The following is an 18,430-nucleotide window of genomic DNA, read 5'->3' on the forward strand; positions in this document are numbered from 1 at the left end:
GCCTCACCTGAGTTGCCCTCTTCCTGCTGTGGCCTGGAACCTCCTTTGTATATTGTTTGGCTTAGGGCTCATCTCATTGGTGTCCTTTTTCTCAAAGACCATTGTTTTTGTTGGCTGATGTCCAGTGTCTTCCATCCTGTTATTTCATATATTTTGCTCCCCACCCCCCCACTTTTTTTTTTTTTGGTTGTTTTAGATGGGAGGGCAAGTCAAGTCCCTGTTACTCGGTATTGGCCAGAAGTAGGAATTTGGCATTTACTCTCATTTTAGTGGTGTTTTAGTCAGAGAAAACAATGCATGTCATCATTCCACCATATTGACCCAGAAGCACATTACACATTGTTTAAAAGATACTGTTTCTTGTGGTTTTGGAATCTCTGTTAACAGGAACTTGTGGCCTTGTAATTATTTATTCCAATTCATAATCTCCAAATGGATTTCCTGAAGAGTGGATGACTATCTCTCACTTGTTCTGGAATTACCTCCACTGGAGCTCTGTAAAGGTTTGATAAATGAATGAGTGAGAGGGTGATGTTCTTATTGGTAAGGCCGTGAATATGAGTCAAGACTGAACATAAGCGTCCTTATAGTTAAGCCTTTGTAGGGAAATACAGTTTACCCTTCAAGACATTATTCTTTGAGGCTACAGCTTTTTTGGAGCTGTTAACATTAGCACTTCTGTGGCAGGAAACACTTCTTTAAAAATGCTGTCACAGACTGTTCTGGTAGAATGTGTCTGCACATTTGGGGGAATTTTATTTGTGGCCATTTATCCTGATCATTTTCTAATCTGATCTCAGTGTGAAAATTATTGTGGAATAACAGAAAAATATATCTTTCCAATTCTCTACTCTCTTGTTTTATTTTTGTGTAATAACGATTTAATCCTTTAAAGAACCCTTCAGGTTCAATGTATAATTAAAAAGACAAATGGACCTCAAAGGCCAAATTTCGTCAACTTTTTCTAGATAGTGTGGAACTGTATTATATATTCATGAAATCTTTCAAAGATTCAGAAGCTAAGAAATTTGAGCATGTTAATCACAGCATGTTACTTACTAATTCCTTGCCTTATAAAAGCAGCATGGCATAGTGGTCCCATATACTGTGGAGCCTAATTGCCTGTGGACAGCCTCATCTCTTACTAGTGGTGTGATCTTGGGCAAGTAACTCGATTCCTCTGAGCCTCAGTTTTCTCATCTGCAAAATAGGGTAACAACAGTATTTTCTCAGTATTTTTGTTTTGAAAATTAAATTGGACACAGATGTATAGAACAGTCTTTTGGACTCTGTGGAAGAAGGCAAGGGTGGGATGATTTGAGAGAATAGCATTGAAACATGTATATTATCATATGTGAAACAGATCGCCAGTCCAGGTTCGATGCATGAAACAGGATGCTCAGGGCTGGTGCACTGGGATGACCCAGAGGGATGGGATGGGGAGGGAGGTGGGAGGGGGATTCAGGATGGGGAACACATGTACATCCGTGGCTGATTCATGACAATGTATGGCAAAACCACTACAATATTGTAAAGTAATTAGCCTCCAGTTAAAATAAACAAATTTTAAAAAATAATAATAAATTGGTTATTGCTTATGAAATACCTTAAATGGTGCCTCATATATGGTAAGTACTATATAAACATTTTTGTTGTTGTGTTTAGTCGCTAAGTTGTGTCTGACTCTTTTAGAGCCTATGGACTATAGCCCACCAGGCTCCTCTGTCCATGGGATTTCCCAGGCAAGAATACTGGAATGGGTTGTCATTTCCTTCTCCAAAGAATCCTCTTGACCCAGGGATCAAACTCACGCTTCCAGCATTGCAGGAAGAGTCTTTGCTTCTGAGCCACTGGGGAAGCCCATATAAGTATAAGTAAATTAAAAATAAGATAAAATGAAGTGAAATAGAATAAAATAAAGATAAAGCTTTATTCCATCTTTCAACATTTTATGTAATCTTCCTTTCCCAAGAAGTAAATATTCTACTTTCTGTTTTATGAAAATATTTCCTACTTCAGCAGGCTTCATTTTTGGAAAACAGTTGAATATTGAGGGAAAAGAAGCTTTCCTAATTTCCTCTTATAGATCTTTTATGCAGCCATGCTTCCTGTCTCCCTGCCTTTCTCACTGGGTCATGTTCAGTAGGATTTTTCCTTGGTACCTTTAGTAGCAACCTTCAGTTTTCCTCAATTCTACTTAAAACTCTGCTCTGAAGCAGCCCCTTCTCATCACCAAGTTAATACTAGGAATCATCCATCATACCATTCTGCATCTACTCTCACCTTTGTTATATAGCTAATGCCTCGGATACCTTCAGTTCAGTCCAGTCGCTCAGTCATGTCCGACCCCTTGTGACCCCACGGACTGCAGCACGCCAGGCTTCCCTGTCCATCGCCAACTTCTGGAGCTTGCTCAAACTCATGTCCATCGAGTTGGTGATGCCATCCAACCATCTCATCCTCTGTTGTCCCCTTCTCCTCCCGCCTTCAGTCTTTCCCAGCATCAGGGTCTTTTCCAGTGAGTCAGTTCTTCGCATCAGGTGGCCAAAGGATTGGAGTTTCAGCTTTAGCATCAGTCCTTCCAATGAATATTCAGGATACCTTAACACCATAAATATATTTTCCAACTGTGGAGTTCTTCCTAACTTAACATTTTATTTTCTATAGTGTTCCAACTTCACAGGTATCTAAGGCTTGCAGAATTATTTCAAGTTGTTAGAGAACTACTTTTGACTTATCATTCCTTTTCCATTTTTAAGTTATTTGGTAGTGGTTTAGTCACTAAGCTGTGTCTGACTTTGTGACCCCACAGACTGTAGCCTGCCAGGCTCCTCTGTCCGTGGGATTTCCAAGACAAGAATACTGGAGTGGGTTGCCATTTCCTTTTCCAGGGGATTTTCTGGACCCAGTGATCGAACCTGCCTGCCTTGTAGGAAGTTTCTTTACCCCTGATTTATTTAGATATTGCATTAATTTGTAATTTATATTATATATTTTATATAAAAAGACACATTACTTTCAGTTCAGTTGCTCAGTAGTGTCCAACTCTTTGCGACCCCATGAACCACAGCACGCCAGGCCTCCCTGTCCATCACTAACTCCCTGAGTCCACCCAAACCCATGTCCATTGAGTCGGTGATGCCATCCAACCATCTCATCCTCTATCATCCCCTTTCCCTCCTGCCCTCAATCTTTCCCAGCATCAGGGTCTTTTCCAATGAGTCAGCTCTTCACATCAGGTGGCCAAAGTATTAGAGTCTGAGCTTCAACATCAGTCCTTCCAATAAACACCCAGGACGGATATCCTTTAGGATGGACTGGTTGGATCTCCTTGCTGTCCAAGGGACTCTCAAGAGTCTTCTCCAACACCACAGTTCAAAAGCACCAATTCTTTGGTGCTCAGCTTTCTTCACAGTCCAACTCTCACATCCATACATGACTACTGGAAAAACCATAGCCTTGACTAGACAGACCTTTGTTGGCAAAGTAATGTCTCTGCTTTTTAATATGCTGTCTAAGTTGGTCATAACTTTCCTTCCAAGGAGTAAGTGCCTTTTAATTTCATGGCTGCAGTCACCATCTGCAGTGATTCTGGAGCCCAAAAAAATAAAGTCAGCCACTGTTTCCACTGTTTCCCTATCTATCTGCCATGAAGTGATGGGACCAGATGCCATGATCTTAGTTTTTTGAATGTTGAGCTTTAAGCCAACTTTTTCACTCTCCTCTTTCACTTTCATCAAGAGGCTCTTTAGTTCTTTTTCACTTTCTGCCATAAGGGTGGTGTCATCTGCACATCTGAGGTTATTGATATTTGTCTTGGCAATCTTGATTCCAGCTTGTGCTTCCTCCAACCCAGCGTTTCTCATGATGTACTCTGTATATAAGTTAAATAATCAGGGTAACAATATACAGCCTTGACGTACTCCTTTTCCTATTTGGAACCAGTCTGTTGTTCCATGTCCAGTTCTAACTGTTGGTTCCTGACCTGCATATAGGTCTCTCAAGAGGTAGGTCAGGTGGTCTGGTATTCCCATCTCTCAGAATTTTCCACAGTTTATTGTGATCCACACAGTCAAAGGCTCTGACATAGTCAATAAAGCAGAAATAGATATTTTTATGGAACTCTCTTGCTTTTTCAATGATCCAGCAGATATTGGCAATTTGATATCTGGTTCCTCTGCCTTTTCTAAAACCATCTTGAACATCTGGAAGTTCATGGTTCACATATTGCTGAAGCCTGGCTTGGAGAATTTTGAGCATTACTTTACTAGCGTGTGAGATGAGTGCAATTGTGCGGTAGTTTGAGCATTCTTTGGCATTGCCTTTCTTTGGGATTGGAATGAAAATTGACCTTTTCCAGTTGTGTGACCACTGCTGAGTTTTCCAGATTTGCTGACATATTGAGTGCAGCACTTTCACAGCATCATCTTTTAGGATTTGAAATAGCTCAACTGGAATTCCATCACCTCCACTAGCATTGTTCGTAGTGATGCTTCCTAAGGCCCACCTGACTTCACATTCCAGGATGTCTGGCTCTAGGTGAGTGTGAGTGATCACACCTTCATGATTATCTGATAATAATAAAGAATATAATTAAGTAATTAAATAATTACAATGATAATAAAAAGTATTTATTACTTTATTACTTACTTAATTTAATAACAGTATGATATTATTATTTAGCATCATCTGTCTGGCTCATTGCCCTAGCATCTTTTGTCCTGACTACTAAGAAGTTGTCGAGCAAAGCTTAAGCAACAGTAAATGCTTGACTTTATTTTGTAAACAATGACTTTAACTAATCAGTTTTTGTGAAAGGCTAGAATTTTTTAAAATTTATTTTTAGTTGGAGGATAATTGCTTTACAATGTTGTGTTGATTTTGTGCTGTAAAACAGCATGAATCAGCTATAAGTATACATAAGGGCTTTTCTGAAATTTATATTAACCTATGTCTTTTATTCCATGCTCTCAGTCCTTATAATGCCATCTTTGGGGACTTCTGTGCACAATGCCATATTCTTGTATTTGTTTCTGGCTGGATATCTGGGGCAAGGGAGGGAGACTCACAAGTAGTTTTCAGAAACAATGATGTTTCTAAGACCTAAATATCCTAGTTAGAGGTGCTGTTAGTGCTGCCCAGTCCTGTTCCGCATCAGAAGACCTGACAAGGGGATCTCAAACCACACTGCACAAACCTCTGCCTCCTTCCCCACACTGGGGCTGCCATTGCTCTCATGTGTTGAAGGCAAAGGCGCTGGGGCTGTCTAGCTAGAGAGCAGGCTGCACTTCATCACACTGCAGCAATCACTTATTATAAGGGTCAGATAACATGTAGATGAAATAATCACATTATGACCAGTCCCAATCCCTAAATATATCCTCCTGACTTATTGGGTCTGACAGATTGGGTCTGACACAGCCAATGCTGCTCTTAGTACTGAACACAATCATGTGGAAAGAATAAGTGAAGATAGAATGATGGAATTCTTGAGTGGTTTAGCTTAAAAGTGTATATTCTCTTCTGTGTGTGGGTATAGATATACATATCCACACACACACACACACACACACCCCGGACACACATCCACACTTGTGCACATTAGCTGTCCCCAGGTGCGCTTTCAGTATTTCATCCAGTCTAACTTCGGTAGATCCTGCTGTGGGCCTTCTCTAGACTAATTCTCTAAATATTTAGAGAAATAAGAGGGTCTTTTATGTGTGTGTAGTAGTTGATTTTGCTGGCTCTCAAAGCATTATCTTTTATAAATCCCTAAGTGTTAGAAGTGGGAAAACCATCTTTCTTTTAAATTTAGCAAATAGCATTTATGTGCATATGTGCTTATGCCATCTACACACTTACACTGTAATAGAAATACCATGGAACAGCAAACCATAAGCTTTTAGCACTGTCAGGCATGAGCTTTTTCCCTCTCATCTCTTCCTGAAGAGATGTTTAGAAGCATGAGAGGCCTCTCTGCCTCTGCGTTTATAAGCCGCACCAGAAAAAAATGTCAATTCTTTTTTAGGCACGGGATCACACTGTAATAAATGTGAATCGAAGCAATTGCTCAAGTGCTTTCTAAGCAGTGGTTCCATCTCTCATCACACACATAGCCTTCTTTTCTTTAGGAAATGCCAATAAAAGCTAATACGAAGGCAGTGGTATTTGCATGTTTCATAGTTTTACTCAGTATGGAGACCAGTAGTTGAATAGTCTCACTTGGGAGCCGAGAGAGGTGAAGAGAGTTGATTTCCCGCATCTCACGTGGACTCTGTAGATTTAGAGAGCAGTGTTGTGGGTGTGAGATAAAACCGAAATGGTTTTACTAGTACAGTGACCTGGGCGTGCTGCAGGAGAAACCAAATGTGGCCCTTGGGAAGCTGAAGCTTCTCTTCTCTTTGAATGGCTTTGTCCTAGGACATTTCATGTGAAGGTGTTATACTTACCATGGAATAAAATGTCAAACATCTTCACAGTCTTGGGCTATAAGCAAATAGGACAGGATTTACGTTTATCAAAACACTTGGTTATTAAAGAAATAGGACGCATGGAAGAAAAAGAATGCACAGATGTGGGTCTGGAATCAGAATACCTGGTTTGAAATCCTAACTCCACTTGCTGACTGAGCTTGGGTTAGTCACTTAACCTCTCTGAGCCTTAGCGTCTTTCTGTGTTAAATTTGGGAAATGATAGCTAACCATATGTTTGTTATATTTGATAATACATACAAAACAGTTCATGAATAATAAGGACTAAATAAATGCTAAATAGTGCAATTTTTATTATTATCTGTTAAGAATGGATTTTCACAACTAAGATACCCAAAGAAGTAGAGACACTGAGGAATTCTTTGGCTTTAAAAGATAAATTCTAGTACGTAATGAGGTCTTGACAACCAGACCCAAGGTGACAATCAGAATGTTCCAGCACACGTATATTACCTTGGGCTTCATCTGGGGAAAATGTTTAAAGGTACCAAAAGTATTTGAGGCTTTTTTTTTTTTTCAAATTATAATAAATGAAGTCTTCATTTCCCTCTGCCCTTCTCTCCTGTCTCTGCACTGTCTCTTACTCTATGGTCTGTGAATGTATTTCTTTTCTGAGTTTGGCTCTTTTTATAGAACTAGTTGTGAATTCTTTATTCTCTCACATAGACATATGACAGTGGGGGAGGAGGGCATGTGTATTTCCTAAATTTTAGCAAGAAATCTGTCTTGCTGTCTCCATAGAGTGGAAAATTCAGCAAAGAGTCTAAGTTTCATTCCCCTTTCAAATCACATTCAGCAGTGTACTCAATGCCCAGTGTATGTCTATCAGACATGTTTATCACGAGTAATGGTGGAGCTTCCGAAGTTTGGTGGGGGGCTGTGGATCTTGTATCCACCAGAGGGAATCCTTAGCCCTGGGGGTGACTTCTGAAGCCAGCTCTGCTAGTGCTTCACCCACGTACACTTCACTTTGTCAGACAAAGTACCTGGGAATTAATACGTCTCTGGGGCATCCTTAACCAATGACTGTGGAATATATGGGGATAAATAACCTGCCCCCTCACCCCCCTTGACCAAGGTCATTCCAAGGCATGTGTTTAGCACAGTTTTCCAGTTTCCCTCTGAGGTTAAATTGCAGTCACCCACCATGGTAGGTGACTTAGGAATGTCCCCTCCCCTATGTTGTCCATCCACCTTCTCTTCCCTGTCTCCCTGTTTCCTTCAACTTTCCAGGCTCCCTCTACTTCTCAGTAAACCACATGGTTCTCACATCCTTGGCTCTGGGTCTTTTCTGGAGTTTCCAACCTAAGATGGTGCACACACTTAAAATACAGAAGGGAATCTGTTAAGCCTGGTTTGAACTGAAGTGAAGTCACTCAGTCGTGTCTGACTTTTTGCGACCCCGTGGACTGTATCCCACCAGGCTCCTCTGTCCATGGGATTCTCCAGGCAAGAATACTGGAGTGGGTTGCCATTTCCTTCTCCAGGGGATCTTCCTGACCCAGGGATCGAACCCAGGTCTCCCATATTGCAGGCAGATGCTTAGTCTTCATCAAAACCACTGTGGGTCTCAGGTTGGCTGGGCACACTTTGGCAGACCCCTGCTTCCCCTGGGTTTGGAGTTGTACTCACTCAGAGCTCAGCTAGTCATGGATGCAGACCTGTCAGGGCTTTGACTGCTGGGGAGGTAGGCATGGACCATAGCCAGCCATTCACTCACTCAGCCTTCCTTCTGCAGCACAGCCAATTTGTATGGGAGGAGGAAGATTTTAGTAGCAGTGGTCAGGCTTGTAGCATCGAGCCTGCTGTGAATGCTGGCTTCTAAGTACAAGTGGGCCTCAACAAATGCTCCTATCCATCTCATCCACTCTCTTTACCGACCCATCAGACAAGCGCTTGACTGTTTTCCCAGTACCAATCAAGCTAAACCAGTCAGCCTCCCCACCAGTGTTTCACAGGACACACCTGCTTCCCAGAAGGTTTTCTATCTAGTGGGGAGAAGAAAAGATTGGTTCCCAAGGCCTCTCATTGCAAACCAGCTCATCCTTTGGCAATCTGAGACCAAGACTGCGCGTTTAGCCAGGTGGGTCTCTTAAAAGCATCTCCTCTACCATATTCTCCATTTCAGACTCTAATCCCTTTCTTCTTTCTTGTTTTGCTTTATCACCTTTGTGATGCTTTGATGCTCAGCCCACCAGCTGAAGCTATGTGAAATCTGTATCATAGTATATTAGCATTCCAAAAAACATGCAGTCCCTCAGTAGACAGTAAATTTGATTTTGCACAAGTGGTGTCCTTTATACTTTGTTCATAAAGCAATCTCTCAAGTGTATCTGTTTTTTTTTTTTTTTTTTTGAAACACAACACAAATAGTCTGGTGGATAAAAATGGATTGCGTGATGGGTTTTGTATTCAGCAAAAAAGAACTTGGACAAAGCAGCCATGCTGATGTTCTTATTTACAAAGGTTGCCGTCTGGGAAATTAATGTCTGCTGTTGCTCAGTAATTAGGAAAATTTAGGACCCCTAGTGCTCCAACATCTTGCATTAAAGGTTGTATGTCATCGGTGTTTTCATGAGAATTTGCTGGATTTCTGTCATTAATAACAGGCATAAACCCAGCAAGCAGTAGAATATGCATTACCTTTAATCAATTTGCTATTTGTATTCATTATGTATGTCCTCCATTTTGAGTCATGAAAAATTGAAAGACCGTTACAAATAGAAAGAGCATCGTGGATTACAAATGATGTAACAAAAGCATAAGCACTATTAATTGGTCAATTGTGCTTGTCAGTACATTTAAAGTGATTAAGGCAGAAAGATTAGAAGGGACACGAATGTGCTGGGCAAATAGAAGCCTAAGAATCCTAGGACTCTCCCAAGTCCCTCATGCTCAAATGGATGCAGCAAAAATCCGATGGTGTTTATTCCCAGAAATTTATTTTCTAAGTGTTTGTTGTGCCAGAGATTATGCTGAGTGTTGGGAATATAGCAGAAAACAAAATATAAACAAAACAAAAAATATAAAGCAAAACAAATGAAGTCTTTGACCTCAAGGGCTTATATTCCAGTGGGGAGGGGGAAGTCTGAAATAAACAGATGTATAATATCTAGTAGTAGTCAGACTTGTAAAGACCACCGGAATGAGAGTAGGGAATTTAGAGAGATGCATGGTAGGGAGGACAGGCCTCTTTGGGGAAGCGACATTTGAACAAAGGTTTACATGAAGAGAGAAGACAAACCATATGGCTATTTATGGGGAAGAGTGTTTCATTCAGGTGAATTGGCACAACACCCCAACTCCCATTCTGACACTCCAGAAGAAAAGAAAATTCTTGTAATAACTTCTGTTGGCTTGATCCAATGGAATGGCTTCCCAGAGCTACAAAACTCACACAATCAACCTTCTCACTGTAGCCCCCTTCTGTGGTAGCGACTCTGTTACAGATAAAATTGATGAGATCATTGACCATCTTAATTGCATCCACCCAAACTCCCTACCCCTTGGAGGAGGGCATGCCAACCCACTCCAGTAGTCTTGCCTGAAGAATCTCATAGATAGAGGAGCCTGCCAGGCTGCAGTCCATAGAGTCACAAAGAATCAGACACAACTGAAGCGACTTAGCATGTATGCACACAAACTCCTTACCACGGTGCACAAAGCCCTATGTGATCAGGCTCCTGCTTCACATTTCATACCACCCCTTCCTAACTTGCTAAGCTCTAGCCCTTGGCCTTTCTGCTTCTCAAGCTGCCAGCCACTTCCAGCCTGTGCCTTTGCACCTCCTTGCCCAATATATTCTGCGCTCTGACACTCAGACCTCACCTGCCCAGTCACCTCCCAGAGAAGCCCTCCCTGACCACCAGGCAGAAGTGGACCCCTGGCCCCTCAGTGTTCGGTCCGCCTGCTTTGTTTTCATCATGGCAGTTGTTACCTGCTGCTGCTGCTCAGTCGCTAAGTCATGTCCAACTCTGTGCAACCCCATAGACGGCAGCCCAGCAGGCTCCCCCGTCCCTGGGATTCTCCAGGCAGGAATACTGGAGTGGGTTGCCATTTCCTTCTCCAATGCATGAAAGTGAAAAGTGAAAGTGAAGTCGCTCAGTCGTGTTTGACCCTCAGCGACCCCATGGACTGCAGCCTACGAGGCTCCTCCGTCCATGGGATTTTCCAGGCAAGAGTACTGGAGTGGGGCGCCATTGCCTTCTCCGGTTGTTACCTGAATTGCGTGCTATTCACTTCTGTCCTGTCTAGTTCCCGCAACTGAATATGAGCTCCCTGAGATCAGACACAAGCTGCCTGTTTTCACCACTGTTTCCCAGTGCTTAGGGCACTGCCCAGCACCAAGAGGCTCAAAGGCCTGAGACAAATGAAGAAACACACGACTAGATCCATCAGTCAGTCAGCCAGTCAGCTAACCAGCCAAAATGAGGCCAAAAATTGACAGTTCGGCTGCTTGCTTTTGAATTCAGGAAGCTATTTCAAAATTTTGCCTGAAAGCCACGTGGAAGAAATGGGTGTTTATTCTGAGTAGTGTTCTCTACAGTTTTGGGTGAATGAAAGTAATTAGGTACCATTGATATTTGTGCTGCTTGGGTTTATATGTCTAGGATCTATTGCTGTGCCTTTTTAAATGACTTAATAATTCTTTTCAATATATTGACTCATTTTTATAGGCTAAATGCTATGTTATTGTCTTTGAGTGTTTGCAAGTAATGGCATGTGACCCAGAGTGAACCATGACACATTAGTATGACAGCAATCCTGCCTCTTTAGAATTGATGACCCTAAGACTCCTTGCTTAATAATAGCATCTGGGAAATACATCAGAAGAGGTGGTATTGTGGTGGTATCGGGATTCCAGCTTCCATTTGGGATATAATTCACAGCAGACTTGTGAATGCTTGTCATGTACCAGACTCTGTGGCAGATGCTGAGGTACCAGGTGAAGGAGGTAGTGTTGCTACCAGAATGAGCTGACATCAACCACAGCTGTTCTAAACCCACCTGCATGTTTCCATCCCCTAGGGAACTACTGTGTACACCTAGGCTGAGCTGCCTCCCAGGCCAATTGAACCAGAACTTCCAATTCTGTGGCCAGGGGCTTACACACCCATATATTTTTAAGCCCCAAGTTCTGGGCAGACAGAGTTGAAACCCACTGATGTAGAAGAAGAATGAATGCATAAAGAAAGAACCACAGGCAATGGGACAAGGGCCATAGTAATACCTGATATCTGTGCACCAGAAAATGGCAATTATTTCTCTGTGGTACATAACTCCAACTCAGAAATGTTTTTCAGGGTCAAGAGGCTAGATGACCTGGTATCATACAGTACATAAATGTTGCATGTATTCACTCCCTCCCCCACCAAATTGATAAAAAGTGGCAGATACCATTTGTCAAATGATTATTTTTTCTACATAGGCTCAAATAAGTGATTTTATTTTTCTATGTAAGCCAAGAATTGGATAAAGTATCTTTAATCAAATAAAGAAGCAGCATCTTTCTTAACTGGTAGACATGAGAGAAAGGAAAATATGAGAATCCACAGGGTAACCATCAAAGAGAAGGAATTAACACATCCCCTAAAATTATTTTAAAGGGTCAGAATTTCCTGAAGTGTGGTGGTGGAGGCGATCTGAAACTCCCTCAGACTACCTGTGCCTTTGATAGAGGGCATTAAAGTGTTTAGACTGAGGGGGGAATGCAAATCTTTCTAGGTAATTAATGGAGGTTTATGTTATTCAGCTGAACATCAAGCTTTGCTTTTTTCTCCCTGAATATAGATGAAAAGAACAGGAAAGTGAGAATGATTTTGAAAAGGCTAAATTGTTGTTCAGAGTGGCACTTCTAACTGCCTTGGTAAAATATTTCTGTCTGATGTCTAAGTGATAAACTGAGTTTTATTTTAAAAAAAAGCAATCTTTGCAACCCAATAGGCTTTTCACAGGTCTTCCCAGGTGGCTCAGTGGTAAAGCATCCACCTGCAATGCAGGAGACACGGGTTTGGTCCCTGGGTTGGGAATATCCCCTAGAGAAGGAAATGGCAACCCACTCCAGTATGCTTGCCTGGGGAATTCCATGGACAGAGGAACGTGGCAGCTATAGTTCATGGGGTCTCAAGAGCTGGACATGACTTAGCAACTGAGCATGAGGCCCTTCAAAAGAGTAAACCAGCATGTTCTAAAAAAGTCTGTAAGCAGAGTGTCTAGGCCTCCCCGTTAGGCCCTCCTTCCTCTAACACACTCTCTGCTCCTCTGCTCATCAGGAAGACACAAGTTTCCATCAAAGCATAAGTTTAGGTGACGCTTGACACTGGGAAGAATGCCTTTTCCCCCATATCCATCTTCAGACTCTGCTTCCTTGGATATTATGATGACCAACAATTGATGATATTCAGAAATGCTCACAGTTTCAGAGAAGCCCTATACTTGAATATTTAAATAAACAGACACTTAACAAAGTAGAGGTAGGACCTAGGAGAGCAGCAGGAAAGAAGCCAGGAGCATCCAGCAGCCTCTTATCCAGAACGAAGGTGACCAACGACCCCAGGTGGAGAGAAGCCTGGTCCCTTAGCAGTGACTCCCCGAGGACACACTCCTTCCTGCACAGCAGCAGTTCTCAGTCCTAGCTGCACACTGCAGTCACCTGGGCAGGGGGCAGGGGGGCGGCGGAGGTTGAAGAATGCTGACGCCTAAGCCCCCTGCCCAGTGATCCAGGAGGGGAGGACAGTGGGGGTGGGTGCATTTAGAAAAGCTCCCAGGGGAATCTAAGTAGCATTCAGGATAGGGAACCACTGATGTAGTCCCAGATTAGTACCAAAATGTGTAATCAGGGAAGTAACGTTGGTGGCACAGTCTGCCAATCTCAAGGTCTTAGCATGTCCCAGGGTCAGCAAAGGGCAAGGATTGATTGTGAAGGGAGAAGCTTTAGCAGGAAATGTTAAAGACGTCTGTATTGGAGCAGATGTCCCCTTCCTTCTGTGACTTCCTGACTGCTTCTTGCCCTGCAGAAACCGCATCGAGCAGGACAGACATCACTGTCAGATAAATGCCTGGCTTTCAGGTCCCTCCTGGAGTTAATGACATTATGGTGAGGAAAAAACACTTGCAAATGAAGTAAGTACTTAAGAGAGGGTCAGGGGTTGGGCAATAGTGGGCCTGGGTGGCCCCACCTCAGAGGAGGGGCAGTGAGGGAGGTCTGTGCTAAGGTCAGGGGCAGTTGAGAGACCACAGGCTGGTGCTGGCCAGGGCTCCCAGGTACAAAGACTCCAGAAACCGTTGCCAGGTGATTCACACCATCATCGCCTACAGTGCTCCCCAGAGGCAACAGAGTGGGGTGGGAGCAGGATGGGGAAAGGGAGGAAGCCAAACCAGTTTGGTGAAATCCAAAGCAGTTGAGGTGAAATCCCAGATGCATCCTGGTCACAAGAGGGGCTTAGACACAAATGGCATCTCCGGGTTTGTCCAGCCTTGGGACAGAGGATGCGAGGCTTGTTTGTTTTCACAGGGACTGGACATTGGCTAAAGGCCACCTTGGGCGCTTCAAGCTCTCTGCAGAAGGGGTGCAGCTCTAAGGCACAAGGAATATCCCCTGAAGGTCACAGGTGGAAAAAGAGCCTATAGAAGCTGGAAGATGGGTGCACAGTTGATTAAGGGACCTGGGAGGTCTGGGCTAGAACTGACAGCATTTGCTACACAGGCCACAGCAATGTCTCCTAAATCCATTAGCTTAGTGCCCTGTATGTCTATCACCAAACAATAGAGCGTATTTCTTTATTTTAACTAATCTTTACTGGAGTACAGCTGTTTTACAATATAGAGCATATTTCTACATTTTCCTCCTCTGATTCACTAGATTTCCTCTCAATACCTTTCTCTTGCTTATTGCCCATTCCCTTGTTGTCTTTGTTTTGTGTCTCTTGTTGCCATCAGGGCGGAAATTCTAGAAGGTGAAGGGAAGGATGTGACTAAGGCATATGAGACAAACAGACCTCTTTAACTTGTTCCTTAGTTAGGATGCTCCTGGGAGCCAGAGACCAGATGTCCAGCCAAGGGGCTTCATAATGGAAGACCTCCTCACACGAAGAAGCCTGGCAGCAGGTGACCCAGGTTTGACCCAGGTGTTCAACAGTGTCAAGGCTCTTAGTAAGGGTGTGATACTGTGATTTATATGAAGAAATATGTTATTTGGTCCTGTTTCCTGCACAGAGCTCCTAAAACTCTTGGAATCTCCCAAGAAATAAGAGCAATAAAGATGCCTCGTTATGTTAGTGAGGACGGAGGCTGGTTGCCAGGAGAACCACTGCCCCAACCCCCATCCCCATCCCTAACCTCCAAGGAGGGCAGAGAGTCTGGAGATGGAGTGCAGTCTCCAAAGGTCAATGAATGAATCAACCTTGCCTATGTGATGAAGCCTCCATAAAAACCCGGAAAGTTGGGGTTCAGAGAGCAAGCACATGGCAATTTGGGGAGAGTGGTGTGCCTGGAGAGGGTTTGGAAGTCTCCTGCCCTTTCTCAACGCTGCCCTGTGCGTCTCTTCTGTCTGACTGTTCCTGTATTTTATCCTTTTATAATAAATCCGTAATCTAGTAAGTAAACTATTTTTTCTGAGTTTTTTGAGCCACTCCAGCAAATTAATGGATCCAAAGCAGGGATTCATTGGAACCTCTGACCTACAGCCAGTCAAGAGCAAGCTGGGCTGTGATTGGCATCTCAAGTGTGATGTGAGGCAGCCTTGGAGGATGGAGACCTTAACCTATGGGATCTGATGCAGCATCAGGAATTATGGGACACATGCCTGGTGTCAGAGTTTTGCTTGATTATGTGGGAAACACCTGGGCTTCCCCAGTGGCTCAGCGGTAAAGAATCCGCTTGCAGTACAGGAGCCGCAGGACTTGCAGGTTCGATCCCTGGGTCAGGAAGATCCCCTGGAGGAGGGCATGGCAACCCACTCCAGTATTCATGCCTGGAAAATCCCATGGACAGAGGAGACTGGCAAGCTACAGTCCTTGGGGTCGCAAAGAATCAGACACGACTAAAGTGACTTAGCATGCATGTACATATGGGAAGCCCCCACACCCATTGGATTTGGGCACAGAATTGTAACGGGCTGCTCTGCCACCCACTTGGCCTTCCCTCCATCGTGGTGGCAGCATGGCTGCAGTAGTCTCCGGCATCATGTCTATTGACTTAAAAAAAATGCACAACACAAGAGTTGCGAGTTAAGTTTTATTTGGGGCAAAATGAGGCCTGCAGCCCAGGAGACAGGACCTCAGATAGCTCTGAGAGACTGCTCCAAAGAGTCCAGGAACCTGTCAGTATATATATGATTTTGGTGAAGAGGTGCTGTGCTTAGTTGCTCAGTCGTGTCTGACTCTTTGCGACCCCACAGACTGTAACCTGCCAGGCTCCTCTGTCCATGGAATTCTCCAGGCAAGAACACTGGTGTGGGTTGCCATGCCCTCCTCCAGCGGATCTTCCTAACTCAGGAACAGAACCCAGGTCTCCTGCGCTGCAGGCAGATTCTTTACCATCTGAGCCACCAGGGAAGTCCAAGAATACTGAAGTGGGTAGACTGTCCTCTCTCCAGGGGCTCTTCCTGACCCAGGAACTGAACCGGGGTCTCCTGCATTGCAGGTGGATTCTTTACCAGTGAGCCACCAAGAGAAGGAGTACATGCAATCAAGCACATATTTTTCCAGAAAGTTTCTACTTGTCTTATGAAGCTTTTCCTAGGCATGAGGAGCAGTCTTCACCATGAAGGATTTTGGTACTTCTCTAGAATATATTTCCCAAAGATATAAGAATTGGTCTCATAAAATCAGCTCCTGAAAATACCTATCTGAAGTCCCCCCTGCCCCACCCACCCACCCCAAGGAGCACGGAGTGCCTCATTTCTGTCGTCCACCCTGAACTCCTTTCAGGGTGGGGTGGGGGTTGGAAATCAGCAGCCACAGCAGCACATGATTTAATCCAGGTGAAGGTTTGGTCAGGACGATGTCATTTTCCTGTGACTTAGCCTTAGGAGAACTGAAAGAAATGAGTATCTGCCTGCCCGTTGCTGGAGAAGGAGGGAGCTGGTCATTCTCCGGTCTCTTTGAATCCATCCTCCGCCGTGCTCCCAGCTTCATGCCCTTGGAGGCTGATGCCCACAGATTTCATCATCAGGCTCTGCCCTTGGCATCTGAGTGGGTTCAGCCTGTGGGAGGCACCAGGAAGAGACAGGAGGGAGCAGGGAGAGAAATGGGGCTTTTCTTCCTTCCACTCCATCCCCGCCAGGCCCCGTGTACCCTGACTGCCATTTCCTACTGAAGGCCAAGGGCAGGAAGACACTGCCTTTGGTGGCCTCCTGAGGTACTGGTTCCACCTTTTGTACTTAGATCTACAGTCCAGTTTTAAGTGGCTTTTCCTCCTGCTTTTTATTTTGAAAGTTTTCAAATCTACTGAAAAGTTTAGAATAACTTAATAAACACTCGTGCCCTTTAGCTAGATTCCCCAGTGGTTAATGTTATATCACATTTTCCTTATGTCTTTCAATATATAGATATAGATATAAATAGATGGAGATGTACATATAGACAGATAATGCATTGAGCTGTGCAATTTTGGATTCTGCTGAACAATTTGAATGTTCTAGACATCTTAACATTTCACTCCTAAACACTTTGGTATGTGTCTCCTAAGGATAAAGACATTAACACACCCCTTAGATGTTAGCTAACACGTTAGTTAATGAATTAACTAACATTAATTCCATAATATCTTCCAGTTATTTATCTTTTCCTTAAAAAAATACTTTTTTGATAATCCTTTCATTTAATAGTGCTTTGCAGCTGATAAAGCACTTCCACTAACATTATTTCATTTCATACCCACAGTCACCATCTGAAGCAACTGTTATCATCCCCATCTTAGAGGCAAAAATAAATAAATAAGAATCAGAGAGGCTAATGACCAAAGGTCACACAGCATGAGTGGGATTCAAGTGTAGCCTTCCAACTCCAAATTCCACATACTTGCCATGACATTATACCTCATTTTGGACAGAGTTTAGAAAAAGTCAGTTTTTCTAGAATTTATGCCCCAAAACATTTTCCTTATTCCCTCCCCTCAAAAAGCCTTCTCATTCACTAAAAATAATGAGGATGCCTTTCTCCAGCTTCAAATAGCGATACTTTAAATATGCTGGTTATCCACCCTGGCCTCTGCTTGATATGGAAAAAACGTTAGGCAACACGTTTGAACACTGCATTTAATTTAAGCTAGGGTGATTGATTACATAGTATTTCTTAACTGCATTATGCTTGATTCACTCCTTCCTTCCCTGGGCACGGGGTGAAAGAAAGCTTCTCTCCTGGATGAGGAGAGCCTGATTTACACTGCTCAAGAAGCAGGGCAGGGCACGTGTCCTTGACACCCAGCCAAGACAGAATCTCAGACTCCCTGCTACCAGATCGCTTCCTGAGGACCTCTCCAGTCAGGCCTTTTCTCTCCTTTGTGATTGTCACTGCACTGCTCTAAGCCACCTCACCTCCAGCTGGGAGACAGCAGCAGCCCCTCACCTCGTCTACCCTCCATCTCCTTTCCCCTCCCCTCCCCTCCGCTCCCAGGCTCACCAGTGATGTCTGCTACCCTGAGAATAAAGCATAAAGCCTGCGCTGTCCCGCCTCCTGGCTTGGGCTCCCACTGACCTCGCTGCCTTGTCTCCTACCATGCACCACTCCCCACCCCTAGTTCATGCCAGGCCAGCCTTGTTTTCCTCAAACAAGCCTGCCCAAGGTCTGTCCACCTGCTTTTTTCTCTCTGCCTGCAACGCATCCCCATTTCCACCTCCAGCTGCCCAATTGTGCATCCCTCAAACCTCACCCTTCAACCTTAGTTTAAAGACCCAGCTCTAAGCCCCACAGCTAGATCCACACCCAGATGCCTGCATC

The 18,430-nt window shown here is 43.8% G+C and overlaps 1 long non-coding RNA gene across 2 annotated transcripts in view; it reads left to right on the forward strand.

Annotated features, from left to right (window-relative positions):
• Positions 1-15,094, forward strand: part of LOC147353174 (uncharacterized) — a 62,756-nt gene extending 47,662 nt beyond the window's left edge. Inside the window, exons 2-4 of one of the 2 annotated variants that reach the window (XR_015144993.1) lie at positions 13,508-13,613; positions 14,005-14,101; positions 14,509-15,094. This is a non-coding gene — a long non-coding RNA (uncharacterized LOC147353174). The remainder of the gene's footprint in view (positions 1-13,507; positions 13,614-14,004; positions 14,102-14,508) is intronic. The other variant, XR_015144994.1, reaches the window with a different exon arrangement.
• The last annotated feature ends 3,336 nt before the right edge of the window (positions 15,095-18,430 follow it).

This window comes from Bos grunniens, chromosome 18, assembly GCF_055505025.1.
Source record: "Bos grunniens cultivar Pamir isolate PY7600 chromosome 18, Bosgru_T2T1.0, whole genome shotgun sequence".
In the NCBI taxonomy this organism is placed as follows: Eukaryota; Metazoa; Chordata; class Mammalia; order Artiodactyla; family Bovidae; genus Bos; species Bos grunniens.